Genomic DNA, 12,500 nt, shown 5'->3' with positions numbered 1-12,500 from the left:
AGCTTTCGTGACTGCAGGGATTCATCTTCTTGGTTCTTTCGGTAAAGTCACGTAGAATGGAAATAATAAAATAATAAAATAAAACATAATAAAATAATTCTCACGACGTTTCGGCCACAACGCAAGCAGCCGTCCTCAGGTGAAAACCAAGTCTGTCGGGGAGACAGCGTGAGAATTATTTATTATGTTTTATTTTATTATTTTATTATTTCCATTCTACGTGACTTTACCGAAAGACCCGAGAAGATGAATCACACTATTGCTCGAGAAATCCTCCGTGTTAACTCATCAGGTGTGTTATGATGATGATGATGATCATCATCATCATCAGCAGCACCATGCCACAGATAAGATGGATCACGCAGGTAGTGCCGACTCGCATTGCCCCGCCCGATGTTCGCTCCATCAATTCAGAGGCGACGTCGCGTCCTCGATCAGCAGCACGAAGGCGACACTGACATTGCTGCTGCTTCTTGGCAAACACCACCCTCTTGAGCTCTCCATCCAAGCCGGTGCGGCGGCGGTGGCGGTGGTGGCGGTGGTGGTGGCGGTGGTAGTGGCGGTGGTCGCTCTGGTGGCGGAGGTGGTGGTGGTGGCGGAGGTGGTGGTGGTAGCGGTGGTGGTGGCGGTGGTGGTGGTAGTGGTGGTGGTCGCCGTGGTGGTGGTGGTGGCGGTGGTGGTGGTGGTAGTGGTGGTGGTAGTGGTTGTGTCGGTGGCGGCGGGGGTCGCGGTGTTGGCGGCGGTGGTGGTGGTGATGGTAGTGGTGGTGGTCACCGTGGTGGTGGTCACCGTGGTGGTGGTCACCGTGGTGGTGGTCACCGTGGTGGCTATGCTGCTGCACGTGCCCGCCTGTAATCCAGCCCTCTGGAGGCAGCAGCGAGCGTTGATGGATCGCTGTAACCGAACTTGCGTTTCATGACGCCTCTGGCTCCCACGTGTTTGCACGATTTCGATTCTCAAGTGTTTATGTCACAAATGTTACTGAACCTCACCTTTTACGGAGCATCATGCTCACACGTTATATATTGACACTGTGTTTGTGTGTGTGTGCAATATCCCTGGACGACCCCGTGCTCGTTCTCTGCAATGTTTATGTTTTTGCGTTTGTGCTGTTGTTGCCATGGTCATGTAACACGACGGATTTCCCGTGTAAAATTGCACTCGAACGATTTCATTCATGGGAGACAGAGCAGAGCCTCACCATTCTGGCGAATTGCCCGATGATGCTGGATGCAATTACCAGCGAAACGTCGTACTACTCAAAAAAAATTGTAAATGTTGTGGTTTCACGCTTCAACACACGGGTGGGCTAAAGCAGTGAACTATTTGTCTTTTGTCAACGTGACACTCTTTTACTGATTGGCCGTGTCGGGTGGTGGAGGGTTACGACACATTGATAAATAACGCGATCTAAACCCAAAAACGTTGATTATGGATTTCATTCATCTTACCCGGTAAGGCCCACTGAGCTACGTAGCTTATTGTCAGAAGCGACTTGGCCACAAATGATAGCTCAACGAAGTGGCTCGTCGTTTGTAAATTGATAGCAGCCAAAGACTCTAAAAGTATTTTTTTTATAAATGTGGAGGAAAAACCGGAGAACGCGGAGAAAAAAATGTCCACGCAGTGACCGTCCAAATGATCAGGCCACTTTGCCGAGCTATCATTTGTGGCCAGATCGCTTTTGAACAATACGTTAATACCTCAGTGCGCTTTTGTTTTAGCAGGATGGGGATGCATATTCTTGTTTTTTTCGGTAAAATCACATAGAAGGGAAATAATAAAATAATACAAATAAAACATTATAAAAATGAAATTCTCACGACGTTTCGGCCACAACGCAAGCAGCCGTCCTCAGGTGAAGTAACAGAGCTGTCAGAAAGACAGCGTCCTAATGATGGGGATGGTTTAGTTTCATTTATTTGCGTGATTTCTTTACTTTTCTTGTGCTTGGCACTACTGTCGTGTTGATTGTACTGTTTGTTGTTGTAATCTTCTTACCGACCCCTACCGGACATTTGTGAAAATAGCTTCACAGCTCATCGGATTCCTCCCGCATAAATGCATATTCTGATTCTCGAAATATACAACAGACGTCGGGGTCGGGGGTGGAGCCCACGACCTCCTGCACACCAGGAGAGGGAGTTAACATCCGGCTGACCGCGGCGTCACAGGAGGCGCTGTCAGTCATGAGGTTGCCGGGAGGGATGCCGTTACTTACAGCACAACAGAGACACACACACACAACATAGCCGGGATAACTCGCTAACGATGGCTCCCAGTTACCGACTACATGGACCCAGCTTCTCCGTTCGCTCTCAACGTCTCTACGCTGATGGGCCCTCACCTTGGACACGTGGTTACTTCCTGACTGCTCACATCGAATTAGCTAAGTACGGTGCGAAAGAAGTTCAACACACATGCACGTCGGTAAAATATCCGATTTCATTAAATCAACATTCTCAGCAAATGATTTCTGATAATGATCCATCATCATCATCATCATCAAATTCTTTCATCAAATGCATGATCATTGTCATCATGCACATCATGGTTATTATCGTCGTCTTCATTATGTACATCATCCACGATTAGTTGTATTACTATTATCATCATCATTATAAAAAATTCATAATCATTACGATAATTATGATAATCATTTTTGTGATCATCACAGATAACAGCATCATAAATAATAATCATTTGCATCAACTACATCATCATCACGTGTATCAAAATCATCTGCAGCAATATCTGTATCATCAATCACCAGTATCACCTACATCAACTACTTGATCGTCATCACATGCAGCAAACTTATCTGCAGCAATATCTGTATCATCATCATCATCAGCATCACCTACATCTTTACGATCATCGCCTGCAAAAAATATAATCTGCAGCAATATCTGTATCATCATCATCAACAGCATCAACAGCATCACCTACAACTTTACGATCATCACCTGCAAAAAATATAATCTGCAGCAATATCTGTATCATCATCATCATCATCATTCACCAATATGGCCTACATCGTCTACATCATGATCATCAGCATCATCATGACCTGCAGCAGCAATTGGGTTATGATCGCCGCTTCCCTAAACATCACCTGTAAACACCATCAATCACCAAATGTCAGGCCTCGCCTGGGGAGAAATCCGTGCAAACAAAGCGAGCTTTTGTTCGAGGCTATTCCTGGCAGATGGTGGCCGCATTCCATTCATTTATTCGCTCTCACTGTTGTTCTGTGCGTATCACATTGTTGCTGCTGCTGCCGCCGATTGTTATTGCTGTTATGTTTGTTTAATATTTTAGCTCCATGAATAAAACACGCTCTATTACTAATGCATCGGCAGTAAAATTTGATCCGATTCAAGTTTAATTCATGATTAAGCCGCAGTGGGCGCTGCGAGTCGTGGGAATGCTATGTGGGCAGTCCGTTACTTACAACACGAAAGAAATGCAAAGACAAAGATCTCCCGTGTAGCCTTAACATACTGTTGGGGGCAAGTGCTGTTAGCGAGCACCTATGAAGGCCAGAACGGTACACGAGGGGGTGGGTGACCAGCACCACGCCCGACCGCCGTTGTCTCTCCAGTGGCGATGTTTACACATCGCACCAGGTACTCATTTGAGGCTGAGTCGACCTAGAGGAGGCGCAGGACCGGTTCTGATAATCATCATTGGTGTTGGCCGTGAGCGGGAATCGTACCGGTGTTGCCGGGTTCATAGCGCAGCGCGCTAACCGCTACACTATCGCTCCACCGCTACACAGACACACACATACACACACAGACACACACAGACACACACAGACACACACAGACACACACAGACACACGCAGACACACGCACAGAGACAACCCCTCCCGCTTACAATGCGGTCTGGCCACGGGAAGCTTAAGGTAATCTCCTTAAAATGCAAATTCCCCCACCGAGTTCACACGGCGCACGAAACGTGGGCACAGGCACTGGACCCGTTTTATTCATTCAACGCGAGCGCGGCCGCATTGGGGCTGCCCGATGGGTTCGTTGGTTTCATTGTTTGGCAACGATATTCGTGGTAGGATGGGTCGGTCGATAATTATAGGTGGGTGGATGGGTGCTGGGCTTTGGTGGGTGGTTGGCTGGGTTCGTAATTGGATAGTTAAGTGAGTGGTTGGATTGGTGAATAGGTGGGGTGGGTTGGTTAGGTTGGTGGATGGATGCGTGGGTGGTTGATTGGATTGGGATCCGGGTGGGTGCATTGGTGGGTGGCCTCATGGGTTGTTGAGTTACTATGTGAGTGGTGGGCTTGTTGAGAGAGTGCGTGTATGGGTGTGTGGGCGAGTGGTGGATTGTGTTGTTGTTGTTTGGGTGACCATATGGATGGATGGCTAAGTGGTGAGCTCGGTGTACGGGCGGGTAGGCATAGATGTGTGTAGCTGGGGCTGGTGTTCAGGGAAATGGGTCGAGAGAAGCATCTGCTGCTGATGCCACCTCTATTCACTAGGGGGCGATCGATTTTCGAATTCAGCTTAATGGACAACACTCATAACACAGGGGGTTAATATTCGTAGGAACCTCCTGGTGACACCAGCCCACATTGTGTCCATCCGTCGGTCATGCATCCAAAATGGGAGGGGTGGGGCTGGGTGGAGAGGGGAGGGTGGGGAGGGGCTGGGTGGGGAGGGGCTGGGTGGGGAGGGTGGGGAGGGGCTGGGTGGGGTGGGGATGGGCTGGGTGGGGAGGGTGGGGCTGAGTGGGGGGTGGGGCTGGGTGGGGAGGGGCTGGGTGGGGCTGGGTGGGGAGGGTGGGGAGGGGCTGGGTGGGGAGGGTGGGGCTGGGTGGGGGGTGGTAGGGGTGGGGCTGGGTGGGGAGGGGCTGGTCACCCCGTGGTGCCCTTATAAAACTCAACGTTTAACCTACTCACGCCGGCTTGTGCCCATCCTCACAGTCGGCCATATTTGCGGAATACACCACGCCGCCGTTGACCCTGGCCATTGACCGAGCAACCCAACGTTCCTAGCAGCTCCCTCCGCAGGAATGTGTTTAAACATCAGGGCAGTATTTGTAACACAGGAGTAAATTCAGCACTAAGGGCATTGCTCATAACACAGGGGTCAAGTCACCACTGTGCATAGCGCTCATAACGCAGTGGGTCAACTCAGCACCGTGGACAGCTCCCATCGCAAAGGGGTTAATTCAGAACGATGGACAGCTCCCATAACACACGCACAGCGCTCATAACACAGTGGTCAATCTAGAACCATGGACAACGCTCACAACACAGGCGGTCAATTTAGTACCGTGAAGAGCGCAGATAACACAGAGGGTAAATCCAGCGCTGTGGACAGCGCTCATAAGACACGGGGTCAATTCAGCGCTGTGGACAGCGCTCATAACACACGGGGTCAATTTCAGCACCATGTACATCTCTCATAACACTGGGAGATCATTCAGCACCAGGGCAGCATTTGTAACACGGGAGATTCATTCAGAACCATGGATAGCGATGACAACACCGGGGTCAATTTAGCACCAAGGGCATTGCTCATAACACAGGAGGTTAATTCAACACGATGGGCAGCGCTCGTAACATGGGTTACTTGAGCGCCATGGAGAGCGCTTATAGCAACAAGGTTCAATTCAGCAACATGTACAGCACTCATAAGCCAGGGGCCCAATCAGAACCGTGGACAGGCCTCGTAACATACGGGCTAATTCAGCATCGTGGGCAGTGCTCGTAACACGAGGGGTTTATTCAGAACAAGGGCGGCATTTGCACCACAGGAGTTAATTCAGCACCATGGACATCGCTCGCGATGGAGCGAACAATTCTGAATGATACAACAGCCAGCGCAAAGTGAAGTGACCCTCTTACCATTGTAAGATTAAAAAAAAACTCGGGAGTTGGATATTCTGCATGCGTGTAGCAATTATTGACACCGTAATTTTTCAATTGGTAACTATGTCTACAGCAGTGTGGTGGACACTGACAATATCGGCTCACTGTGCCCGAGTCTTGTGAGCAATGTCAAAGGGTCTTCAGGAGGAGCCTATTTATATCAGACGGCCCTGTCAGCTTAGGAGAAAGGTAAACTAGCCACACATGGGAAAGGTGCAGGAGGGGAATAGGCAAGTGGTTTGGAGTGTGTGTGTGTGTGCACGAGCGAAGCAAACGTCAGAACAACACCAAAGCAGCAAGCTAACGAGACACAAATACTAGCCGATCTTTACTCATCAACTAAGCGACCAACCACTCGTACTAGCCCTCCCACTGGCCATAACACCAAAACAACTAGCCACCCAGACACAAATACTAGCCTACAGATACTCATCAACTAAGCGATCAACCACTGGTACTAGCCCTCCCACTGGCCATAACACCAAAACAACTAGCCATCCAGACACAAATACTAGCCGATCCTTACTCATCAACTAAGCGACCAACCACTGGTACTAGCCCTCCCACTGGCCATAACACCAAAACAACTAGCCACCCAGACACAAATACTAGCCTACAGATACTCATCAACTAAGCGACCAACCATTGGTACTAGCCCTCCCACTGGCCATAACACCAAAACAACTAGCCACCCAGACACAAATACTAGCCTACAGATACTCATCAACTAAGCGACCAACCATTGGTACTAGCCCTCCCACTGGCCATAACACCAAAACAACTAGCCATCCAGACACAAATACTAGCCGATCCTTACTCATCAACTAAGCGACCAACCACTGGTACTAGCCCTTCCACTGACCATAACACTAAACTGCTAGCCACCCAGGTACTAGTGCTAGCCTACCACTACTCACCAACTAACCAACCAGCTATACTCCTAACCTTCCTATCTACCTTCACCAACAGCACACAACTCAACGAGATGCTATCCCTACATCTAACTCGAGCCGACCGGGCAACTGCCCACGATATCCAGGCCCTCACTCTGGCTCTGAACTCTTGAGAATCTTATGAGACATCTCCTTTATCATAGTCTAAATGCTTACCCCGAGCTCTCTATACTCTGATATTGCGCTGTATTTGAGTTGTACGCCTTTTGGCGTCATCTGGTCCAACACCAATGGAGACTAGGCTCTAAGAAAAGCTGTCGCGGGTGTGGACCAATCAACTTCAAGGACAGTGCATATCATTATCATCATCAGAGTTGTTTCTTTTTGTTTGCATTTTGACTGCTTGTGTTGTGGTTATTGCAAACATGACGCCTTGCATAAAGGTGTCAGTTTTTGTACCAGATGAAAGGGTAAAAACCTATTACTATATCTTGAGAATTTTCTTCTTCTTACTCCGTACGGCTGACGCAGACGCAGAGCGAAGACCACAATTTCACGTTCAGGCGGTCAAGCCAGCGGACAAACCGGCGGCAGGAGTCAGCGGAGTCGATCGCTGCGATGTCTCCCTTCGTGTTTGTGGATCGGGGCACTGCATCGTGCAACGTTGCTGCGTGCCTGTTCTGGACGACCACAGTCCACTTGGGGGAATTTTATTTTATATGTGTATGTGTTTGTTTTTTTCTTCTTGGTTATTTCGGTAAAGTCACGTAGAAGGGGAATAATGAAATAATAAAAAATAAAACATAAAACATTATAATAAAAAATATATGATTTTATTATATTATTTTATTGTGTTTTATTTTTATTATTTTATTATTTGCCTTCTACGTGACTAAATAAAACAATAATATAATAAAATAATATGTTTTTTATTATTATGTTTTATTATGTTTTTATTTTTATTATTATATTATTTCCCTTCTACGTGACTTTACCGAAAGAATCAAGAAGATGAATCCCTGCAGTCACGCAAGCTTTACATCGAAATGTATATGTTTTTTTTGTTTCCGTTTCTGCATCATCGTGTGTCTTGCCCATCTGCTGCTATGGTTTTGGATGCGGCTTGGGCAGGGAGCTGAAGATGGCATCGGCCTTCGCGAAGGCCCACTCGGTCTGAGCGACGAATTCACGGTGGGTGGCGTTCAACGCGGCGACCGAACCGACCGATCGTCGATCTTTCGGTCTCCGAAGCAACAACGCCGGGATCTTTATTTATTTATTTAGACTCTCGCAGGAGGAATCCGATGAGCTACGAAGCTTATTGTTTCCACTCCCACCCCCTCCCCCCCCCCACAGCCATTCACAACAGCAAACGATACAATCGCGAACCCCCCCCCCCCCGACCCCCCCCCCCCCCATACCGCTGGACACTTCGGCTAGGATTAATTTACGTCCACAAACAAAGATCCCCCGTATAGCCTCAACAGACTGTAGGGACAAGTGCTGTTAGCGAACACCTGTGAAGGCCGGAAACGGTACACGAGGGGGTGGGTGGCCAGCACCACCCCAGTGGCGATGTTTACACACCGCGCCTGGTACTCATTTCAGGCTGAGTCGACCTAGGCGGAAGCCCATTAGCGGTTCAGATAATCGTCACTGCGGTGTTGGCCGTGAGCGGGAATCGAACCCGGGTCGCTGGGTTCACAGCGCAGCGTATCGCTAACCGCTGCACCACCGCTCCCCCCCCACCCCACACACCCCCCACACACCCCGCCCCTCTCTCCCGGGCCGTTTCCGCCACTTGCGCGCTCGTAAACTCGGTGGCCGGAGTGACGTGGCCAGGCGATGAGAGACATATGTGGGGGGGGGCAGGGGGGGGGCAGGGGGGGTGTTTGCTTGGGGGGAGAGGGGGGTGGGGTGGGCTGGGGGTTGATGCATTGCGGTGCAAACGGCCGCGAGCCGTGCGGGTGCATTGGCACAGAAGCGTTACCGCCATTCACTCTCCCGAATGTGTGTGAGTGAGTATGTGAGTGGGTGTGTGTGTGTGAGTGGGTGTCGGTGTGTGAGTGTGTGAGTGTGTGTGGGTGGGTGGGTGAGTGTGTGAGTGGGTGTGGGTGTGAGTGGGTGTGTGAGTGGGTGTGTGAGTGTGTGTGAGTGTGTGTGAGTGTGAGTATGTGGGTGTGTGAGTGTGTGAGTATGTGGGTGTGTGAGTGTGTGTGGGTGTGTGTGGGTGTGTGAGTGAGTGTGTGAGTGTGTGTGAGTGAGTGTGTGTGGGTGTGTGTGAGTGGGTGTGTGTGAGTGTGTGAGTGTGTGTGAGTGTGTGAGTGAGTGTGTTTGTGAGTGGGTGTGTGTGGGGGTGTGAGTGTATGTGGGTGTGTGTGTGAGTGTGTGAGTGAGTATGTGTGTGAGTATGTGTAAGTGTGTGGGTGTGTGTGGGTGTGTGAGTGTGTGAGTGGGTGTGTGATTGGGGGTGTGTGAGTGTGTGTGAGAGTGTGTGTGAGAGTGTGTGTGAGTGAGTGTGTGAGTATGTGGGTGTGTGTGTGTGTGAGTGTGTGTGTGAGTGTGTGTGAGTGTGTGTGAGTGTGTGTGAGTGTGTGTGTGATTGTGTGTGACAAGGTGCACCTTTCCTGGCACACGCGCCGTGGTTACGTCACCGACACTTAGTGTCTAAGCGCTTTCTGTTGTTGTTGTGAAAGAGAGTGCCAATGAATGAATTAGAGTCTCATCGACTATGCGCGTGTCTGCGTCCATTGCCCGGGAAACGTGTCCGATAACAGCGTTGTCATCGATCTCACTCGATGAATCCGCTACATCTCTCCACTGCAAGAGACAATCGAGTTAAGAGAGAGGCACCGATTGAAGCTGTAGGCGGTTTCATAGGGGAGGGGTCGGCTGGGGGAGGGGTGAATGGGGAGCGGTAGTGTAGCAGTTAGCGCGCTGCGCTGCGGCCAAAACCTCAGTGACGATCATCTGAACCGGTCATGGGGCCTCCCCTTAGGCCGACTCAGCCTCAAATGAGTTCCCGGTGTGGTGTGTGTAAACATCGCCACTCGGGAGACAAAGGCGGCCGGGCGGGCAAGGTGCTGGCCACCCACCCACTCGTGTGCTGTGGCCGGCCTTCATAGGGTGTGAGTAAGTATTTACACCGTTGGAACCTCATTTGCCAGTAAAAAAATATGATAATTGTTTTTTTACCGTCATCTGGTCCAACCCATGTGAGACTAGGCTCTAAGGAAAGCTGTCTCGGGTGTGGACCAATCAACTTCAAGGACAGTGCATATATTATCAGCAGAGTTATGTTTTTTGTTTGCATTATGGCTGCAGGTATTGTGGTCTATGCAAACATGACTCCTTGTAAAAAGGTGTCAGTTTTGTTGCCAGATAGAAGGGTAAAAAACCAATTATCAGGGTGTAGGGTGTTTGGCTGCTATAAATGTCCACGTGGACAAGCCACTTCGTGTGTGGCCAAGCAGCCTTCTGAACGAGATGCTCACAGCTCAGTACGGCTTTACCTGGTGGTAACAGCACTTGCTCCTCCAGTCTGTTAGCTCTATACGGGGGAGCTTTGTCTTTGTCCATTGAAGTGGGAGGTGGATAGGTGGGGGGGGGGGTGCGTGGTGGGTGGGTGGGGGGCTAAGAGGAGATGTCCCTGCAAGTAAACTCGCTGCTGGCCCCGATGGAGATGCATGGAAGCACTTAGTTGTAATTAATTTCTGCATCACAATTACGACGTGAGCTATTAGGGCACAGCAAGGGCTGGGGGTATGGGCGAGTGGGGGAGCAGTGGGGGCGATCGGGGGGGGGGGCGAGGGGGGAGGGCGTCTTATTCCTCGCGGGGTGAATGGTGATTTCATTGGGATGGTGAATGGGAGGCAGAAAACCTTCAATGAAATCACGACGCTGATTGGGTGGATTGCTCTGCGTTGGAGTGGGCAGGCGAGGATGTCATCCAGCGGCAGATTGATGATGATGGGAGAGGGCAGGGGCAGTGATGAGGGTCTTGGGAGCTGGTGGAGGAAGAGAGCCGAGGAGTTAGAGGTGAATTTGGGGGGTGGTGGTGGTGGGGGTCCCATTAAGCGGTGTAACGATGCATCATCGATTCAGGTCCAGGCAGAAGGAATGCAACCCGGTGTTTTAAAATGATCTCTCTTCATTTGCGAAGAGATTCAATTATATGACCTGTGTATGAAGAGGAGATTAAAAGCAATGAGACATGAAGAACAATGGTGATTCGTGCGCGCGGTATGATGGTGGTGGTGACATCGCTGCTGTTGCTGCACGTGGCCTGGCCTCTTACCCAGCACTGCGGGAACAGCAGCGAGGGTTGATGATTTTGTGGAACTTCCCTTCTTCCCGTGGGCGTCGTGGAGGAGGTGTCCTACCCCTGATTCGCCAGGAGAAGGCGGTGCAGCAGCAAGTGGTCTAATCGACATCTATTTATTTCAGCTGTACGGGGATAGAGCGTTGCTCCCTCGCGCAAGGCGTGGGGTTTCTCCCGGGTGTCTCCGGTCTCCTCCCCACACGAACAATACGTGCGACTCGTCGTTATTTGGGGCTGAAAACATCTTACAACCTACTGGACGCGTCTGTGAACCAATTGGACATCTGCGACAAAAAAGAGCTTCATGGCTTATCGGATTTCTCCAGTATAATTCTGTAAATAAAAATAAACCCTAACGTGGAAGGATCCCTCCTGAAAATGAGTCAAACGTACGCGGTGTGGCTCTCCGAGATAAATAAGGAGATTATTATCGTCGATGGCAAAGCCGACGGTGTTTTAACGCTGATGATGCTTGTGACGACGGGGATGGTGATGGGGAGCGGTGGTGTAGTGGTTAGCGCACCGCACTACGAACCCGGCGAACCGCTACACTACCGCTCTCCAACACACAACATTAACCCCCATTCGCCACTAAGTGGCGGTGGCGTCACCACGAGGCTTGTGCCAGGCCATGTGCACCTTGAGGCCACGTGAAGTGTCGAACGCCCGCTGGCAGGAGGTTACGGGGCAGCCCCAGGTGCCACGGGTCGACTGACTGAGATGATTGGCTGATGCACCACCTGTGCCCTCTACTGTGCCAACTTGCTGTGCTTTAGCCACCCGGCGCTCCGCTCGTTGTTTTGAGCGTCGCTTCTCTGCCCTCCGTTGTTGCTGGAGGGCGACTGCCTCCAACTGCCCAGTAGCGTCCTTCACGAGCCTCCTCTACAATCTTGACACCACTGGTACCAGTCATCGCCAAGTCCACTCAAGTCCCCAACACACAGACACACACAGACACACACACACGCCCGCCCTACTCTAAATAGGCTGTGGCGAAATTACGGATGCAACGATAACGGAAAACATGTTAACATTTATAGCGGGAGATTTAAAGAAAAAAAATGTCATCAGAATATTGTATTTATACAGGAGGAATCCGATGAGCTATTAAGCTAATTTTCACCAGATGTCCAATATAGGCGAATATTTACATTCTGCAGACACAAGTACAGCACACGTGTCGTGCGCTGTGCTTGTGGAACGAGGAGGGGGGCGACGGCGGTGAATTTGAGACGTGAGGGTGGAGTGGAAGACGATAAGGAGCCACCACCACCATCATCATCACCATCATCATCATCACCACCACCACTATCATCATCACCATTATCACCACCACCATCATCATCACCATCATCATAATCACCACCACCACTATCATCACCAACATCATCAT

This window comes from Lampetra planeri, chromosome 29, assembly GCF_965212315.1.
Source record: "Lampetra planeri chromosome 29, kcLamPlan1.2.h2, whole genome shotgun sequence".
In the NCBI taxonomy this organism is placed as follows: Eukaryota; Metazoa; Chordata; class Hyperoartia; order Petromyzontiformes; family Petromyzontidae; genus Lampetra; species Lampetra planeri.
Note: the sequence above shows the minus strand (reverse complement) of the source record.